The 19465-nt window shown below is 47.0% G+C and overlaps 1 protein-coding gene across 2 annotated transcripts in view; it reads right to left on the minus strand.

The window, feature by feature from the left end:
* MAD1L1 (mitotic arrest deficient 1 like 1) overlaps nucleotides 1-19465 on the minus strand; it is a 322579-nt gene that overhangs the window by 91306 nt on the left and 211808 nt on the right. The gene's annotated exons all lie outside the window — the stretch shown is intronic.

Here is a 19465-nt window from a genome sequence, read left to right on the forward strand (position 1 = left end):
AGGCTGTAATTGTCAAGTTCATCATTAGGACTGGCTGGCTACTCAGAGGTTTTCTAGCTTACTAGAAAAAGAAAGAAGAAGAAAAAATAGGCCAAACAAGTATTTATGGAGCTCTTATATTCTAAATCACAAGACAAAATGTTTACTTGTGCCACCCATTTTCCAAAAACCATCACTTTATGAAAAAGCTGAGAAACCTCCTACACCGCGAACACAGCAGAGAGCCCTCGGCTGCAGTCTGAGCAGCCTAAGAGTTTCACTTTGATGTTATACAGGAAAACACTGGTCTCAGCCTAGCGTACCCGATGGGCAAAGGGGCAGGTGAGCAGTCTGTCTACAACAGCAACAAGGAAAACATGCGCTGGGTCCCTGTTGTGATTCAGGGAAGATGCTGGGGAAGGTAAACTCAACATGCAGCCGCAACAAGGCAGAGACAGACTCTGCCCTTTCTCTGACTACTACTCACGTGTAGTTTCCCTTGAGCTGCTCTGACAACTTGAATACATCAAATATCCACACCTGTTTCTCTCCAAGTCGCTCCCGAATTCCCTTTGCTTGATTTCCTCTTCCCCTTCGCTTTCAGGAGATGACATCTCTCCAACCCTCATCCACGCTGCGAGCAAACCCATGTTCCTGTCCCTCTACATTATGAGCGCCCGTTCCCGACCACGCCAGAATTGCACGGTTTACACAAAAGATGACACAAAAGCCCTGGAATTATATGCAAATGAATCGATCTGCTCCTCACTTCTTACAATTACAACTCTAACTTTCAAAAAACTGCATTGGGGAATTTCTGCACTGACTTTCAAACAAAGGGCATCGCTGTGTTATTAACATCTCACTTTGGCACGCGGTTTGTCACCTTTCACAAAAATGATCTGAAAAGACACCAGCAATTATTCCCAAGGAGATTATTGGGTGGCTGTGTCCCAGTGCAGCAGCTGGAGGCTAAAGTGACATAATATTCACTGGAAAATACTCCTTTCTCAAGTCAAGAGAGCATGGAACAAATTAAATAAAAAATGAATCACACTGGAAACGCACACAAAATTAGAGAAAGAGCAAAGCTTGTTCCCTCGGATCTTAAGTATCTCTGTACCAACAATAGGAATGCATCTTTAGAAGAAAACTAAAAGGTCTAAGCGTGACACGAGATGACATGACACTAACTTTGGAGCCTTATTCCAGGAAGAAACTTGGTGCGTTATACACAAAAGAGTTCGAGGAAGAATAACTCAAGCACCTCTTCCGACAATGAAAATCCAGCTGATTTATAAGTCTCATATATTTGGTTCTTTCAGCAGTTTGAAATTCTGTGACAGACACATTTGCTCTTCCTAGGATTGCTGTATAGTTCCTGGTTGAATCTTATACCCAAGAACCCCCACTTGCTTGGCTAATGCTCCCAAGTGGAGCAAGGCAAAGAGCAGAGGCCCTACCTAATTTCCAGTCATCAGCTGTTAAATGTGGTTGGCTCCTGGGCAGAAACAAGCCCTGCAGCAGGGTCCGTGCTCATGCTGAGTAAGAGTGAAGGGGCCAATCACCCACATTTGTCAGCAGTAGGAAAGGTGGTATGGGAGAAGTTAATGGTCTGCCCTCAAGGTTAAAAGTTGAAGGGAAATTTCTTATGAAGCAAAATGCTTCTGCAATTGCTTAATTAGTATGATATCTCCATATCTGTGAAAATTGCCTTTTGTGACTTCAATGGAAACCTCTTCTAAGCCATCATCATGTTCAGAAATCTCTTCTTTGGATCCAGAGGAAAACAAGGAAATTTAGGTAAGCTTTGGGTTTGTAAAGATGAGAAAGAAAGAACAATTGCTGCGTTTTTGGGGTGCACTTCATCTAAGAAGCTTGGTTTCTTATGCAAACTATAAACATTTAACATTAAATGATTAGCTCTGCCCATTACAAGTCTGGCAAACATTTCTGCAGTGCATAGCAGGTAAAAACTGAGCCATGTATGGTCTATTTCTTCATCAAGACAACCAGTGGGATTTGGAAGAATGAGAAAGCAATGAAAGATGAGGGAAAAACGCATCTTTCAGCCTTCCATTAGATTATATGGAGCTGCCTGCTGTGGACACCTCCTGTGGATTCCTCGAGCTCAGCCCACATGCAGAAGCAAGACCACTGTGATTAAAAGTTCTTCTCAAATCACCAAGCAGGTCAGAATTACGACCGCTTTTAATTCCTGTCAAGCGAGGGGGGTTGATGGAGGAACAAACAGGAGCAGCGACCGGTTTCACACCAGCATGTTCCAATTAACTTAGGCAAGACGAGCAGAGTCACCTGGGAAGACCTTGTGGGGTGATCTAATAAGAATGAAAGCCTGCCTTTTGTAAAGAAGAGGTGTTTTAATGACTATGGGTCTTTTCAGAGCAGAAAAAAACTCAAAATGACACGTTCATGGTATAACGCAGATGGCCTCCCTTGCTTCGAGGTAGGAGCATTGAAAGACATGGGTAAAAGGAACTCGAGCTTGAGAGTTTACCCAGAGCTTCTGGCATAATTTTGACTAAAAATAATAACAAAAAGATGCTCCAACAGAGGAGTTTTCTGGAGAAAAGGCATGTGGGAAGTAGAAACATATTCTTAATGAAAATCTCATTTAGCATTTTTTTTTTTTGATGTGCTTAAAATTCCACTGAGGTCACCGTTCTGGAAAGATGACAAACTCCTGGGATAAAGGCTGGAAAATCCTGGTAGTCGTGTCACATTTAGCAAGTCAAAGATATGTTTGTATAAGGCTGTAGAGGGCTAAATCCATTTTACATGCTGTATGTATTATTAATTTCTGACAGTGGGCTTAGAAAAACCTAATTCGCTGGAATACGAGCTCCCTTTGAGCACAGGGAAGCCTTTTCAAAACTCATCTTTTATTGACTGAGTCATTTTTGAGTCAATCTGTCTGCTTTCGGCAAGACAAGAGTTTTAAATCTTCTCTCTTTTTTTCCTCCTTTTTGAGTCGTGGCAAGTCTATTAAAACCTGCTAATGTATGCAGCAAGGCCTCTGATTTGAAATGTAATGAATTCTTCAGATAGTGGCAGATTAGGGGGAGAAGATGATAGAAACAGCCAGAGATGCCAAAAAAAGAACTCTCCAGAAAAAGAGGAGGAGAAGGGTGAGAGGGAAAGAGAATGATTAACCCTTTTTATCCAGAAGAAAATCTTTCAGCTCCATTAATAGAATCAGTTAAAAAAGTAGAGCTGGAAGAAGCAGAGCATCTTCAGGCTTGCCTGGGGCTGAATGAGACTAAGAATAAATGAATCTTTCCTCCTAGACTCTCTTGTAAGATTAGGTAATTCCCTAAGTGAAAAATGAATAACTTTGAGAAAATTAGCTCCATCCATATAAATAAGCTTTCATATTCCAAACTCGTCACCCTGAACTTCCCAGGCGAATGCCCCGAAACGTTTTTGCTGTTGTGTAACAGATGGTTTCCTCCTCCTCCCCCTTTCTTGGTCCGCTTCCAACCACAGTATCTTTCAGGTGATCTTGTTTTAGAGCAAAAATGAGCAGTTTTGTATAAATCATAAATCCTGGTAGTGGAACGAGGCTTGGCAGTTTTATTGCATTTAGCATCTTGAAAGTGCTGGACAAACATTACACAGTTACACAAATGAGAGCTTTGCACCGTCTCCATTTTACAAATAGAGGAGCTAAGGAAAAGAGAGTCAAGGATGCGGCTTAATTTGACAGCACCGATCTGGTGACAGCCGGGGCTGAGGACCCAGAATCTGCTGAACCACAGAGCAGACCTCTGATACCTCCCTGTTGAGCAGCACAACTTGCACCTCACCCTCAAATCTGACTGAAAGAAGAAAAAATCTCTACAGCAACGGTCTAAGGGAATGAAACCTTAGCAATAAAGTGAAAAAAAAGTGTCTGATGGATGGAGCACAAGCAACCCAGTGGCTTAAAATTAAAATTATGCTTAGCATACCTTATGTAGGTAAGTAATATAGGGGGACTGAGGAACTGGTCCTGTCACCTTAGTGCCCTTCTGCTAACGACAAGCGCTGGCATGCTCAAACAATTGATAAATACTGAAAAACAGGCAGAATCCTTCAACTTAACATGCAGCACAGCTGTCTGAGCCCGTGCATGTCTTGAAGGAGACACTATCTTTCCCTACAAATGTAAGGCAGCCAGTTCTCTATCACACAAGTCAAACTACAAAAGAAAGAAGAAGTTTAAAGAAGCGCAAACTTAGCTCAAAAGCTGCTGGAGGCACAGAAACTGGGGAAAGGAGGCATGAGCTGGAAAAAACAGCAGTAGGAAATCTTTATAGCGGGATTCAGGACACAGGCAAGCGCGTTATCGTGGAGGCCAGCGAGCCATGGGAGTTAGCCTGGCTTTTCAAACCGCTCCCACGTACTGTCTGCTCTTGCTGGCAGCAACACGATGTCTTTCCACCCTGGAGAACAACGATGGCCTCATCCCTGTCCCCGCCATCTCCTAAACTCCGGCAAACCCTTGATGTGATTCTCCCCAGCTGGGCAGCAGCCTTTTCCTACCTGCTTGCTTGCTTCACAACCCTGACGTGGAGCGCCTCAGAATTCACAGAAGTGAATTTTTACATCTCCGCCTATTAGTGCTTTCAAAAAGAAGAGGCTACACTTGCTTTCATGCAGGTAGACACAGCCGTGACCTTTAGCTGGGTCCCAGCCCTTGGGTTCAATAGCCGGCGCTCAACCCCTGCATCAGGGATGGGCTGGGAGCGCGCCGCGGATGCACCGTTTTTCAGCAGTTTCACATAGGAAACTTCGGCCGGGACCGTTGCAAATCAGGCATTTGCCTAGTGGAGCATTTTTGCGTGGAGCTGGGGGCAAGCACAAGGGCTGCGGTATTTGCCACCACGGTCAGTACAAATGCTGGGTAGGTCTCGCCTTCGGTCCCTGTCAAAAGGCCCTTCTCACCGTCTGCTGCAGACAAGGTTCCCACGTGGCATTGAAAGGCTGTGGCACTGTGCGCTGGCGCCGACCCGTTTCGGGGAGGCTGAAGCAATCCTGGGCCAGGACTCGCAGAGCCGGGGAGTTTGCTGAGCACTTTGGGAACCCTCGAGAGCCGACATTCTCATTGCAGCCAGCAGCTGCGGCGGGCCCCAAGGACAGCCCCAAAATAGCCCAGTTTTTCTTTTCCAGCTTCAGATCTGCACTGCCCTTATCCAGCTTGGTGATCCCTCCTGGTTCATCTATCTTTTTGGAAGATCTGGTTCCTTCTTGGCATTGCTGAACTCATCCATCTCTCTGAACCCAGCGCAAGCCCCATGCAGGACCTGCTTAGTCCTCCGGGAGACCATTTTGGCCAAGGAAAAGTGCATCCTACATAGGAACCCTTGATTCTTCATCTCCAATCTATACCATGTCCAGGGAGCGAGCACACAGATAAACACACTCCCTCACATTGCAGTTTTTCAAGAGGAGAATTCATTTCATTCCTAAGGAAGATTTCACATTCTCCTGCTGTGAACTCTTCCCACTGAGCAGGCAACACCACCAAGTGCCATGGAGACAATATCCTACCAGCATGAACAGCCCAGACTGCTGGGACAGCTCAGCAAAAGATTTAGGAAAAATATATATTGAGGGAACAAAATAGGAAAGGAAAAGTTAAGAATGAAATACACTCACAGAAGATCTCTGTGCACGAGATATGGAAGTAGCAAAAAACAGATTTAGCCAACTAGGCTAAATCAATGACTGAGCTTTACACTCGAAGAAAAAGTTACCACTAAAGACTGCGCTGTTCACAGGCTCACTTTACATCTGAGAAAAGTCTGCAAAAATCCTCTTGTATTATCCCTACCCTTGCAGGGTTTTTTCTTCTTGTCTGAAGCTCTGAGTGGGGATTACCCATTAAGTTCCAGTAGCCAAACCACATCCAAACGAGTTTCTGCTAAAACAGGAAAATGCTCAGGTCTTTCTGGCCCTTATCCATGCTATTTCCCTCCTCAAGGCCATGTCCAAAGCCCCAAGTTCGAACCTGCACGGCCCCTTCACTGCCCTCTCCTGGCACCGAGCAAACAGGGGCATCGCAAATGCAGTGGGGATGAGGCAGTGGAAGCGAAATAATGCACCTGTGTGAGACAAAGTACAAAACTACAGGCCAAAATAATGCTTTTTCCACATCGATTTGTTATAGAAATGTGTTTGCTTTTTCTAAACCACAGAAGCCAGAGATGGAAAACATCTGCTAGTTCGTACAGTCTCTCTCCCACAATGTTTTCGTTTAGGTATTTTCCTGTAATGTTTGCAGCCTAAACACAGCAGAATTGTGCCAAGGCTTTTGAAACAGTAGAGAGACTGGAGTTATTAGAAAAAGTGAAAAGTTAATAATCCAAACCATTAAAGTGAACATATGCAAACTCCAGCATTGCTCTGCAACTCTCCAAAACAGAACATTGAAAATATTTTATAAGTACCTTTCCAGCACAACTAAAATAATCTCCCTACCAGCATGAGATCTATTGAAATATCTTGATCTTTGGACTTTGTAATCTTCCTTCTGGCTTGCCATGTGTCAGTTTTGGCATCAAAGTATTTTAGTTGGTCCACATTATCAACAGTTGTTCCCAAACTTTGCGAGTTGAAAGCAAGGAATAGCTGTTGTCCTCTGCATGCTCTTTATTCTGCTGTTCTATTAATTTTATTTATATGTATTACAATTCCAAAAACAAAGAAGTCAATTATCACTTCCTTCTGATTTAGTTACTAAAGCAAATATATGGATATGTTGTACTAAGAAGTAAAGGATAAAGAAGCCATAAACCAAGGTTTACACTATTTGCAGCCTCTCAGAGAAAAAAAAATAGAGAAAAGCTCAAGAGATTTTTATTAATGCCTTAGATGATTTAGAGAAAAAGTCACTTAATCATAACATTGTAAACAAGGAAGTTCTACAGCAGTATTTAAAAATATCTAAAATTGTTTCAGGAGCCCTATTGATTTGAATTAGGCAGCTGCATAATCACTGGGGCTGCAATTTTAATGAACATTTCAACAGGAAATGTAGAGCTGATTATATGTATCAAAACAGGAAAGATCCAAATGCTGCAGCTCCTCTTTTTGTTGTTGTTTTGTTACCTTAGCACATACATCCAGAACAACCCTAGAGACAACACAGCGCTCACCTGAACACCCCTCTCTCTTGGGCTGCAGCTCCCTGTGCTTCTGGCTGCAGCTCTGATCTTTCCATCTTGATGCATGTCATTAGGCACAGCATTTTGAGAAATAATTAGCGATTCAATTGCGTTTTACACTGGATCAAGTGCCCGGAAACTATTTTATGCTGCAGTTTTCCTTTAACATATTTTAGGGCACGTTATATATACTTAATTAGCTAATGTTTATCCAGTGCTTTGAAGAAATAAAGAACTACGTAAGGGCTAAGTAGTACTATCAGAAAGCAAAAGAGCAGCGAGGAGACAGCACGGGCACAAAGGAAGAACAAAAGCCCTGCAAAGCTGAACAGCACCTTGTTTGCAGAGAGTTTTCAGGACATCTGAGAAAAAACATGTCAGCAGCTTCCAGCATCTAGGCACTAAGACGGAAACAAAAGGTGTAAAACACAGGATGCTGCAAAGGTTCTTAAATGACAAAATATTGGTGATACACATGTGAGAATAGTGATAACAGAGATACAAAGACAGGAGTACTGGTAAAGAAGAAAAACTTTGTGTATATACAGGCGCGAGGCACTGATTACTGCTCCCCTACGGCAATTTGCAAGATAAAGATTCAGACGGAGCTGAAGGCCTTGATGAAATAAAAATGAATTCATTCCACTTCTGTGAAAATTCTTATACATGAGAGCGGGAACTAATGGAATAAAAGCGTACTGCTTCCTATTATTTAGGAGTGAGGGAAATGGGGCTCTTTGCTAAAGACACAGAGCTTTGCTGGCTGCATGCAAAACACTGGGAAAGGTGCTCACCACAAAAGCCATCCTAGCAGAGAGGGGAAGGTAGCAGGTTTTCACCTGACTCAGTATCTGGCTCGTGCATCAAGCAGGATGCAGCTCATGAAGAGGTCGGACTCTCAGGCCGATTGGAGCGAGGTACCAGGTCAGTCCTCTCTGAGGGCATCTGGGCCAAATTTGGGTAAGAGATTTTGGAGAAAGATAGAGAAAGCCATAGCTAAACCCACTGCAAACAGCAAGGAAGCAGCGATGCGGCACCCAGGCAGCTGGAAAGGGATTCCCTCCATATGGGGCAAACATCGGGCACAGCTACTGCTTCCAAGAGTTTCCAGCCAACACTAAAAACAAACAGGGCACACAAGGACCTTAAAAGAGTGTGCCCCAGCTTCCTCTTTTGCTTTTTCGCCCTCTTTTTTATATTATTTGTCTATAACTAAATTACATAATTTCTTTACAAGTCTAATTAAGCAGTTAATTGACGCTGGTGCCCTTTAGCACCTGGCGTTTAAGCTTAAACAAACAGAGAAAAGCGCGCACAGTACCCAGCAATAACTAAGCACAGCAAGGGCTTGTTCCCCCACCTCTCCCCTCCACTTTAATCTGTTACACACAGATCTGAGAGTCCTTTTACATCCTAGAGTGACAGTGCTGGGATCACACACCAAACCTTTCTGCCTTGCTCATGCACCAGGTCCTTCCTGATGGCCTGGGCAGACCATCTGCTTCCATTCCTCCTGCCTCCAGTCCATGGAAGCGCCTTCCTGCTAGTCCTCGACACGAAGAGGTGAGCAACAGAAAATGCGTTAAAACAAGCAGTCCTGTTTCCTCAGAGGGCCGCGGATTAAGGAGCGGACTCAAGTTTTAGGACTTACCCCAAGACTTACACAGCCTTGGGCAAGGCACCGCGACACGTGAGACGCTGGCGAGGCCCCCAGGCAGCCGCAGCGCCGGCAGCTCCCGCGTCGGAGCATCGGGAAGGGGCTGCTGCAGATTCCAGCCTGGAGCAAGTCAGGCCGCCTCATCTCCTACAGCCTCGGGTTAAATCTACCTGCGCTAACAAAAGGTGGAGATGCTTTTGGACCTTCCAGACCTGCCTAAGGGCAGGAATTGCAGCCCAACAATTAGTGACACTGTCTTAAGACTCTGCAAGCAAGAAAAAAGAGCATCACACTCACTTCTCATGGGTGTTGCAAGCCATAATTAGAATTTCTAGCCTGCTCGGAGACCTTTGGACAGAGGGTGCTGCAGAAGTGGAAAATATTATCATCATTAAGCTTGCTACCACAAGGGCTGGAGTTTGAGCCAGAGACTTCACAGCAGATGGTGAAGTTGCTAGCCCGGCTGGCTGCGGTTATAATTTCTCTCATTGCAGACTCTCCTTGTTGGAACGGGCTTCACCTCTTGATTTCTGAAGAGCAAAACAGCCCCCGCGCTGACAGGAGCGCATTGCACTGGTCAGGATTGCTGACACATCCAAACCAGCCAGCGCTCAAAGCGCGGGGAAGTAAATCATCCAAGGGGCTCTCTAATTAGCGAAAGCGCCGCTCTCATTGCAGCCCTCTCCCGCCTGTCACCGGCAGCTCTCACCTGAATCCTCAGCATTAAAGAGCAGCAGCAAGGAATTAGCCAGATTTTGTTAGGTGTCAAACACTCCGGCTCCTGACTGCGCACAAAACAAGGACAGACATTTTATGGTTCTCTGAGCAAGTTTATACTTTTCCATACATTTTTTTGTACCTCTTGCTAATTGCTCGTTTGCCCTGATTTTACACAACAGTCTGGCTTAAGACACCATCACTAGGAGAGCGTGTGGTTATGTTTAATATGCTGCAATAATTGGGATATGTGTGGTCCTAGGTTTTATCCTTATTTATTTCTAACTTAGGGGTTAGCAGCCCAGGACTCGGAGCTTCCTGAGGCATAGCTAAGATGCCATTAATTTTGTCTCTGTTCCCAAGCGCTACCAACGTCCTCTCCATTTGACTTAGGACATCACCTTGCAGCACAACACTTCAGAGACATGGAAACATCCTCCTTAAAACTCCCCTTCTCACCGCAAAGCTTCCTACAGACTCAGAAATATAAGCAGCAGCTTGGGCAATGCTCAGCTTCCCTTTCGGGCTCTTCCAGGTAGTGAAAAGTGAAGGGTCCTCCAGCAGAAACGCAGTACCTTGAAATGAAAGCAGAGAGTAATTTCCAGCAGCTCTTGTAACACCACGGGAATCCAAACCCATTCACGGGGAGCGTCAGCGAACGCCTTGGCTGACCGCCCACGTACGGAGAAGGGACATTAGCGGGGAAACAACTTGACCAGGGCTCGCTTCGAACGCTGCCCGGCGGTGCAAACACCTTCAGCAGCGATGAGTTAGACCACTCGCTGTCAGTTAGCATTTGCTCTCACCGCCTCTGCAAAACGACACAAAAGCTCCCCTCTCTCCTAAATGCTAATTTTAGCGGAGTCATGGCAAAATGGCAGGCTGAAAGGGGAATCACACACAGCCATCATTACCAGCCTATTCAGCGCGGCCTTGCTGAGTCTTTCAGATCGGTGGCTGCCTTTGATTCCACCGGCCGCGCAGTTTCTGATGACACATCCGTGGCTGCTCGTGAAGGTGGATGCTGCTGCTTCCGGCCCCTCTTTTATGGAAGTCGCTGTCTATGTAGCTCAAACACTCCTGCTGCAACCTCTGACGGGCTCTGATCACCGCAGAGGGCACCTCTGCAAAGCCACCTACCTACCAATAACCCCCAATGCTAATGCACTCCAACAGGCTGCACCGAGACTCTTCCCCTCTTCAGCACAGACAAATCTATTTCTACAGGCAGAGAGCAAAAACACAATTCACCCATCTGATTTCAAACAGCTTTTCATCCATCTGATTTCCATCCATCGAGCTGGACCTGCCTGTACATTAAAATGAGTATCCCGTTGCCTAATGGAGGCTGGATTGATTTAGTGCTCTGCAACGACAGCTCAAGCCAGATAACCTGGAGCTGAAAGGAAGCAAACGTGGCAGTGCTGCGATAGCTGGAGACTGTATCGGCTGCCTCCTAAACCACACCAGGTTGGGCTGCTTCAGTCTGAATAACAGATTGCTCCCAGAGCCTCGGAGCGAAACCACACACCACAGCACGCTGGACACGCAGGGCCTCTGCCCTGGATCTCAAGTCTTGCTACGGTTTTGCCCGTGCCTTTGCTGTATGTTGAAATGAAGTTAGGTGAGACGGGCTGCCTGGAAGGCTGCTGTCACGGGGGCTGCTGCCACCCGCTCTTTAAGCTCCGTCCCGCTGAAAAAGCTGGTTACAGCAGCCCTCAGCTTGCAGCCCTGCCTGCCACTGCGTTCCCAGGGGGACTGCAGGGCATTGGCTTTTGCTCAAAGGAGCTGAGGGGTCTGAAGCTTTGCAATTAATTTCCTTTTGGCTAATCCGCCAGAGATCTCCACTATTAACCCCTGGACAAGCTGCCTTGTCAGGGCATTAGCAAATGCCCTTATCAGGGCATTACCAAACAGGTAGCAAGGTCTGCTGATACTGGGCAAGAAGAGCCCTCCTTTCCTCTTTGCAGCCTCTGTCAGCAGCACGTTCAGGAGGCAACCGGAACGTCTGCACATCGCCGCAGCTACCGGTGTCAGTGGCATGATTAAGACGGCAAAGTAATTACAAGTGTCTGCTTTTATACGCTGATTGCTTTCCAAATAAATGTTCTCCATCCCAAATAAATCCACTATGGATTAACATTTCTTCAACTTGCTCACAGCCTCGAATGTATTTGATTAGAAAAGCCTCATCAAAACTCTGCTTGACCATTTTTCAGCACTTCACCATTTTTCTTTTCCTCATCAAGAAGAAAAGTGTATCCATTAGTTAACCTTTTCAAACACATTCTTTTTGTGGTCTAATTCAAAGAAGGATTATAAAAAAATCGTCAGGCTTGGCATGTGAATAGGTTTCTGTGAGCGCAGGGAACAAGCATTCATATATCAGAACATCAGCCCGGGGAGATAAGGGTAGCTGTATATCTGCACGCTTATCTGCATGCTACATCAGTGCTGTGAAACCAGCATAAACACCAGGGAAAGAATCCATATATTGATGTAATTCCTACTTGTACTAGTGCATTTGTGTGAATTTGCAATTAAATAAAGCTTATACCTTTAAAAGAAAACAAGAAGTTAGGGATATAATTCAAAGTCTGTTGAGATCAATGGGATTTTTTTTCATTACATTTGAATAAAACTCCCTCTCCTTCTTTCCAAATATGTCCATTAGAATATTAAGAAGTCACCTGAAATGTTTTTGGATTATTTTTAAACAGACTAAGACACTCTTGACCAGGCCTTAAGTTCTTAGTCTACTTTAAAACTCAATAAATCCAAAGCTCTCTTTCATCCCATGCACAAAATTTCATGTATTTTAAGGCATATTAGTCTCATACCAAATAAAGTCATTGAAAATACTACAGATTCATGTGGGTGATATATGAACTGTGGCAGGAACGATAACTTTGAATCTCCTGACTTTCATGCAATTAAAATATCAACTTAATTGTTAGATCTGTGTAGCTTCTCTCATTTTAATATGTAAATCAGTCTCTATTACTCTATAGCTCAAGGAATGTGTTACTCGGCTTACTTGATTAGGCTGGGAATTGCTGGTCCTGCTGTCACTATGTTTACACCTTAGTGACAAGTTTGCACATCAAATTCACATAATGCAATGTCATCAACTTACCCATCAAACATAAACTTCTTAAATACAGCCACTGCTCTAGAATGTTAAAACAGCCTTATTTTCCTTCGTTTACCACCCCTACATAATCTGGGCAAGGTAAAACAAAAAGGGGAATATAGCCAGAAGATGCTGTTTTCCAACAAGAGCAGCTTCACAGACAGGTAGGTAATCCAAAAAACAGCCCATACAAAAGTTATCATTCAGCTTCTGCTTCTCAGTTGCCTGTGTCCCCCCTTTGAAGACGGGAACACATAGAGGCGCTTTATTCCTCAGTCCCTGCATTTTCGCCCTAGCTCCTCTGGAATTCAGATTTAAGAGGCCCTTTTTATTCTGGGAAAAATTTCAGCTCCCAGCCAAGTATACTCACCTGGAAACTGAAATGAGGAGTCCAGAGATAAAGGGCAAATTTAGTATTTTTTCCTGTTATGATCCTGCCATACCAAGAGCACCACCATCTTGGATTAGGTTGAGAGAGCCAGTGTCAGTAAGTCCAGCATTTCCCATATATCTTTCCTAAATTTAATAAAGGTTAATCATCCCCGGCCACGGGGACAGTGGCCACGAGGCCAGCCAAGGCTTTTCCGGATGGGGCTTCCGTAACCCCCACACCCAACGCAAAGTTTCCTTGATAGAGTTCCACTACTCTGTACTGTGCTCCAAAGCATCAAGCTCTAATTTCCAGGAGAAACAAGTCCCTGACAAGACGCGGAGCCGAGATCTGAGGCTCTCCCCCGCCGCAGCGCTCTGCCACGCTGGCAGCCTGGTTTTCTAATGTCAGGGAAATCGTGTCGGCCTGAATTTGAGACATCAGCACAAGCCTTTCTTCTCATTCCTGCTGATGAATGAAAGAGCATTTTCAATTGTGTACATCCAGCGGCCTTATGGCACATCACTGCTCATCAAAAGCCGCGCTGTGATGCTGAGTGCTCTAAGAGGCAGCTCATATCACAACCCCACAGGACCCAAAGGAGAGCGGCAGATAATCCTGCGCTTCCTTCCCTTCGGGAGAGACGCTGGACTGAAGGGAGAGCTCCAGCAGGAGCATCCAAGCCATCAAGAAGGCAACAACCCAAATAACCCATACGGGGCTCCACCATGCAGGCGGTCTGAACCCCCCCACAATTATAAACACATATGTGTGTGCAGGGGGTTGGACTAGATGACCTCTAGAGGTCCTTTCCAAGCTTAATGATTCTGTGAAAAGCTATGAAAACCCATATGCTGACGTATATACACCAACACATCCCTACATACATACATATATACATGCTGCCTCTTACAAAAGCAGAAAGACCAAGGCCTCCAAGAGCTCCTTGCACGGACTGTGTGCAAGAGGGGCCAGGAGGAGGCCCTGCCGCGCTCTGGTTCTCCATGCAGGAGCAGCCCTCTCTGCAGAGCAACCTTTGACTGGCAGCGTGTTTTACACATTCACTAGCTACAACAGCACTAAGTTACAGGATTTCTTACAAGCCTCCGACTCCTTGGATCGCAGACGGATTTCAAAAGCCTCAGCAGCGTCTCACCAGCACCTCAGATCATCTAGTCTCATCAGAAGTTGACGGATGAAGGGATCCTCTGGGATTTATTAAGTCAGCAGCCCCAGTCTGAGCTGATGTCCCGGCCTTTCAGAGCTTGCAGAGTAATCCAGGCTCTGGGAGCGGGCTCTGGTTTAACAGACTCGTGGCACGCTGCCATAGGCAGGACACACGGTTTTCAACGGGCAGTGCTGCATGGCTTGAGACCTGTATTATCCCTAAAAAAATGGGGAAGCCACCTGGATGACAAAGTGGTGTATTTAGTAAAATGCAAAACTCCTATCACCGAAAGGCTGTGCTCCCATGGAATGAGAAGGTTTCAAAATGTTCTCCCTTTGTGGCAGGGCTGGCCAAAACCATTGACAACACCGCAACGTCAAAGGGTTTTACAGACGCTGCCCCTCAACTACTTCAACAGTGTCAATACTGATATACAGGAGGCACCAACCTGCTTAAGGTCCTTCAGGTGAACAAGGCATATTTAGCAACACCACCTCATTATCTGCACTGCTGGGTTGGGACACAGAGATATGTAAGATAAGGAGGGCATCAAAGCAAGTTCTCTTTAACCTACCAGCCTATTCCCAGCCTTAATATACTATTCTGGTCCCAGATTGGTCTAAGTACCTTGCAGCTGAGTAATGAGCCCCATATAAACAATAATGCTAATAACCAGCAAAGAGGAGACGGGATTACCCTACGGAGGGGAGGCCCTGTGCTCAGCTGCACATTCCGAGCGGGAATTCAGGCGAGCTCCACGTGGGTCAAGCACACCACCTCCCAGGCATGCTGCTAATAATACCTGTCCTGCGTGCTACTTTCCTCTCTCATTTGTGTTTTGCACATTAAAGCCGTGCAACGTTTCTGATAGAGGAAGCAGGAGGGAATGATTTTTTTTCCCCCAACACGAAAATGCAGCCATCTCTGAAGTGAAAGAGGACAGAACTTTATCAGCGCGTAGCAAAACACTAGAGGCAATGACAGGCTCTTTATAAACTTCAGAGGAAATGAGGATAAGCAGAAAGCAATTACTTTTGCTGAAATACAGGCAAGGCACGAAGGCTAACACGCTGCTCCCACCGACATCCCGCAGCACTCGAGGACACAGCGCGTGCCCTGGACCTTCCCTTTGCGTTTCTTTACGAAGGTGTCAAGTCCTTCAGCGCAGCTGACTCGGGAGCGCCTCAGAGAAAAGAGCCATGTCCCGAGCGCAGCGATGAGGATGGGCTGCCCTCGCTGCGCCCGCCCGGCCCCTCCGCGCGCGGCCAGCGCCATCCCGGGAGCCCTCGGCACGGAGCAGGGCGCCCACGGGCAGCCAAGGCCGCAGGGAAGCCCTGGGGCGGGCGGGCTGCGGCCGGCGGCGCCGCGCGGGGTCCCGACGCGCAGATGGCAGAGCGCGGCGCGGCCTCCCCGCGCCAACCGCGCGGCCACCTGCGGCGCCAGCACGGCCACTTCCAAACCCCATCTGCTCCCTTCTCTGCGTCGCCGTCTGCACGCAGAAACACATCCGTCACAAGCACAAGCATGCTGGGACAGTGACAAATTTCACCATCTCCGACTTGTCACTTGGACAAGATTAGATTATTTTAATATGAATTCATTACCCAATTTAATTCCAATTAATAACCCGCGCTATGACAGCAATGCTGGAGGCCGCCTCCGCTGAGCGCCGGGCACAGCATTGCCATTGAGGCCAGGCACCCACTTTAGCACGTGTTTCCCAGGCCACCAAGGTCCCCTTTTCCTATTTTTCTTCTAACGGGAAGGAAGGAACATGCAAATGATTGAGATCGATGAGTAACTTTCCTTTTTTGCTGAGACTGTGCTCAGGAAAACAGTTCACTCCCCCAAGTTCTCCATAGACGGTTGATTTGCCATCTTCCTTCCTGGTAGGGGTGCCAGCCAGCCCCAACAGAACGCTAAAAATCACTTCTCTTTCTTACAGAGAGGAGAGAATACTCCACTGTACCTACAGGACAGCAATAAATCACGAAAGCTAGGGAAAAAAATTGTATTACTACATTCTTTGGTCAGGAAGTTGGTTTCCCAGGATCACAAATGGAAATAATCAGCACCCAAAGCACTCTCATTTCTACCCAGGTTAGCTAGAATAGACAAGTCATCACTCTCTCCGTTCCCCATTAGCTGGTACTGCCACCTACCTATTTGCTTGCAACTCCATCTCTGGAAGGGCCAGAAAATTAAGTGGTCCACAAGGACCACACAAGGCAAAAAAGAAAGATCTGGACAGAAATGGCCCTACGGGAAATGAGTAGAGAGGGAAAACAACTCAGAAAGTGGAATAAAAGCAGAGGATGTAGCCTGAAATACAGAAAGTCTGGGGAAAAAAGTGCAGAAGAGTTCAGGACAGAGAGAAATGCAGGATTGGAGCAAATACCGAATCCAGGCAGCGTTTCCATCCCGCCGTCCTTCCAAAGCGGCTGCAAGCTGCACTTGGGGAGAAGCCTCTCCCAGGTGGCAGCCTGACCTGGGCGCCCACCGTCCCTGTCCCCATGACGCGGCCGGAGCCGAGCGGCACCGGGAAGAGAGGAAAGCGCCGGAGCACGGCCAGGCCCGTCAGCGCCGCTCCAGCCCGCGGGCCGTGTTTGTGCGGGGAGATGCGGGCGAGGGGGTTGTCACCGCTCACGCTGCCCAAACCTCTCCTCTGCACCAGCCCTGGCACCCGTTTAAATAGCGACTATTACTGCAGAAGAGAGAGAAAAGGCCCACGGAGGCGCGTGGCAAGTGGCCAAGCTGTGCTGCAGCCTCCAGCGGTTATGCTCAAAGAGATTTAAAGTCCAGCATAACCTTGATTTTTAATAGAGTCACATTTAATGAGCTTTAACGTTCCACAGTAATAATTTCCTTATTACCTACCCAGGAGTCGGAACCGTGATCAGAAAAAAACGTGCCGCACTCCAGTCCAATGAATGAATTTAATAACAGCCAATGCGTTATTATCAAAACCATCAACATCATTGTCCTTAATGCCTTTTTTGGTTGCTGGAGTTATAATCCCTTGAACCTTAAGTGTAATTGTTGCAGATCACATAAGCTTGCTGAATATAGCAAAGCTGCCTGGCTAAAGGCCACCTAAACTCCTTATCTGCGCAAGAAGCCATCCAGGGGGCATGGCAAAATGTGACAATAAAAATCTTACATTTACCGCTACCTGCCAAGAGGCAAAATGCAGACTTATGTGTGACCTTTGCAGTTTTCTACGGTTTTCCACACTTTTTTTTCCTGCTCTGAGAGGGTAGTTCAGCCCTTGATTCTCCTTCATCCCATTTGCCTCTGCATGCACTACACGAATGAGATAGATAAGCAGGCGCAAAGGCACTGCAGCCGGCAGAGAGGGCAGCAAGAAAAATTCCACAGTTCCTCTTACTTTGCACAAAAAAATCCACAAACTTCACTGAAAACCGGTCTCTCCCTACGCACAACAAGCCTCAATCCTCCAGGTAGCCGCTCACCCCGTAACAAGCGGAGCCCAGGGAGTTTCTGCTGCGAGCACAACCCTACGCCTAGAAAAGGCACTAAAATAGAAGCCACGTGGCAGCCCTGCACGACCGTGGGCATTCGTTCCCGTGGGCAGAGCTGGTGGGAGTCGAGAGCTGGATCCTCCATTTCTCATCCGGAGCCAGGGAGAGGATCCTAAGTAACGTGCAAGGGCTCGAGCACCAGCCCCGGCGCCGAGCGTGCGGCAGAGCGGAGCGCTCAGGGCTGCTCAGGGCAGCGATGCACACAGGTACAGAGACTGCGCAATAAAAGAACAGCACAAGGTCTTCTTACATAACCCGGCTTCCTGCGCACGTGCCCTGGACTCAGACGCTCTCTCCCCAGGGCTCCTCCATCCTTCAGTTTCAGCGCTTTGCAGCCCTCCCCGCTCTGTGCACGAAGCACTTCCACGTGCACCTGGGGGAGCGGCGGCCTCTCCCGTGACCGACGAACGGCTGCGGCCGTCGCACGTCCCACCCCGCCGAGTGCGCGCGGGGCTGGGGCTCCGTGTACGGGAGAGCCTGGGAACACACGGAAAACCAGGGAGCTGCTTGTTTGCCTGTCGGAATCAAAGGGAGAAGAGTAAACAGCTTGAAAAACGCATCCCAATGAGGTAGGGACAAACCTGCTAACGTCCCGGTGCAGAACTGCATCGCGAACAGCAAAAAGCAGCACGAAAGGCAGCGGAATAGTAATTGCGGATAATAAATCACAGGAGGCACACGTGAGAAATGCACTTCCCCTGCAAGAAACGCTTTAATTACCGTTAATTACCGCAATTTACCCCCCCACGGAGAGTTGTTCAGCAACAGCAGAGCCCTGGCGCCAACCTTCCCTGCACCCCGCACTCTGTCCCTGGGCTTTGGGCTCAGTCTGCTGTGACATTAGGAAGCACAGAGCGGGCACTGGGCAGCCACCTCTCCGGTAACTTTTGAAAAACAGCGACTTTCAAATTGCAGTGTAAGCACCATCGTCAAGGTGCTGCCCCTTTGCTTCACTCCCGCTGGGATTGAAGCTGGGAGTCCCCGCAGGCAAAGACGGCCTTGCTTACAGGCCTGGGAAGTGCTTAATGCTATGAAGTATCCAGTAACGTTAGTGACAAACTGTCACTGTACCCCTAACATGCAGGCAAATCTTCGCTTTCACAAACCCCTCTGTGTACACGTTTTACTGTCACACTTTTAAGGTTAGATAGTAGTATATTCTGCTATGAGATGCTGGAACAAACACCTTATTAGCAGTAAGTAAATGTTACCATTTGTGCTACAGGAAAGAAGGCAAGCTGCACTGTGAGAATTTTGGTGCCATAACAGTGAGAAATGTTTTTTTCTGTAGATTTCCTTTAAGTCAGTGCTGGGCTGTTTTGTGGGTCCCAAGTCTCTGGCACATGGGGCCTTACAGAAAATCTCTGCCCTTTTAGCTGCATCCAAGGGAGCGTTCTGACCTCCAGAGCTTGAGTACATCCTGCTGGCAACATGACAGGTTAGTGGCCACAGCCCTTCAGCTCTTCCTGCGGATTTTTTCTGATTTTCTTCTTCTCTAGCAAGAATGTTTTGAGGGCAGGTACATGTGAGCGAGTTCCAGCAGTCAGATCTCTTGGGTCCTGCGGCATGACTCAACCCAGCCTGGTCACCTCACAGTGTGGTAGATGATGCGTCACATTTTATTGATATTGTTACCTTGATTTAGAGTTTGAGAGTCCGTATTGGAGGTGTTGACTTTGGGGTTACTGTTCTAAAAGATCTTGTTCATGTATGTGAAAGGAAGAAAGGCT

Source organism: Tinamus guttatus, unplaced genomic scaffold, assembly GCF_059628265.1.
Source record: "Tinamus guttatus ecotype Peru unplaced genomic scaffold, ASM5962826v1 Tinamus_guttatus_pri_ptg000330l, whole genome shotgun sequence".
NCBI classification, from domain to species: Eukaryota; Metazoa; Chordata; class Aves; order Tinamiformes; family Tinamidae; genus Tinamus; species Tinamus guttatus.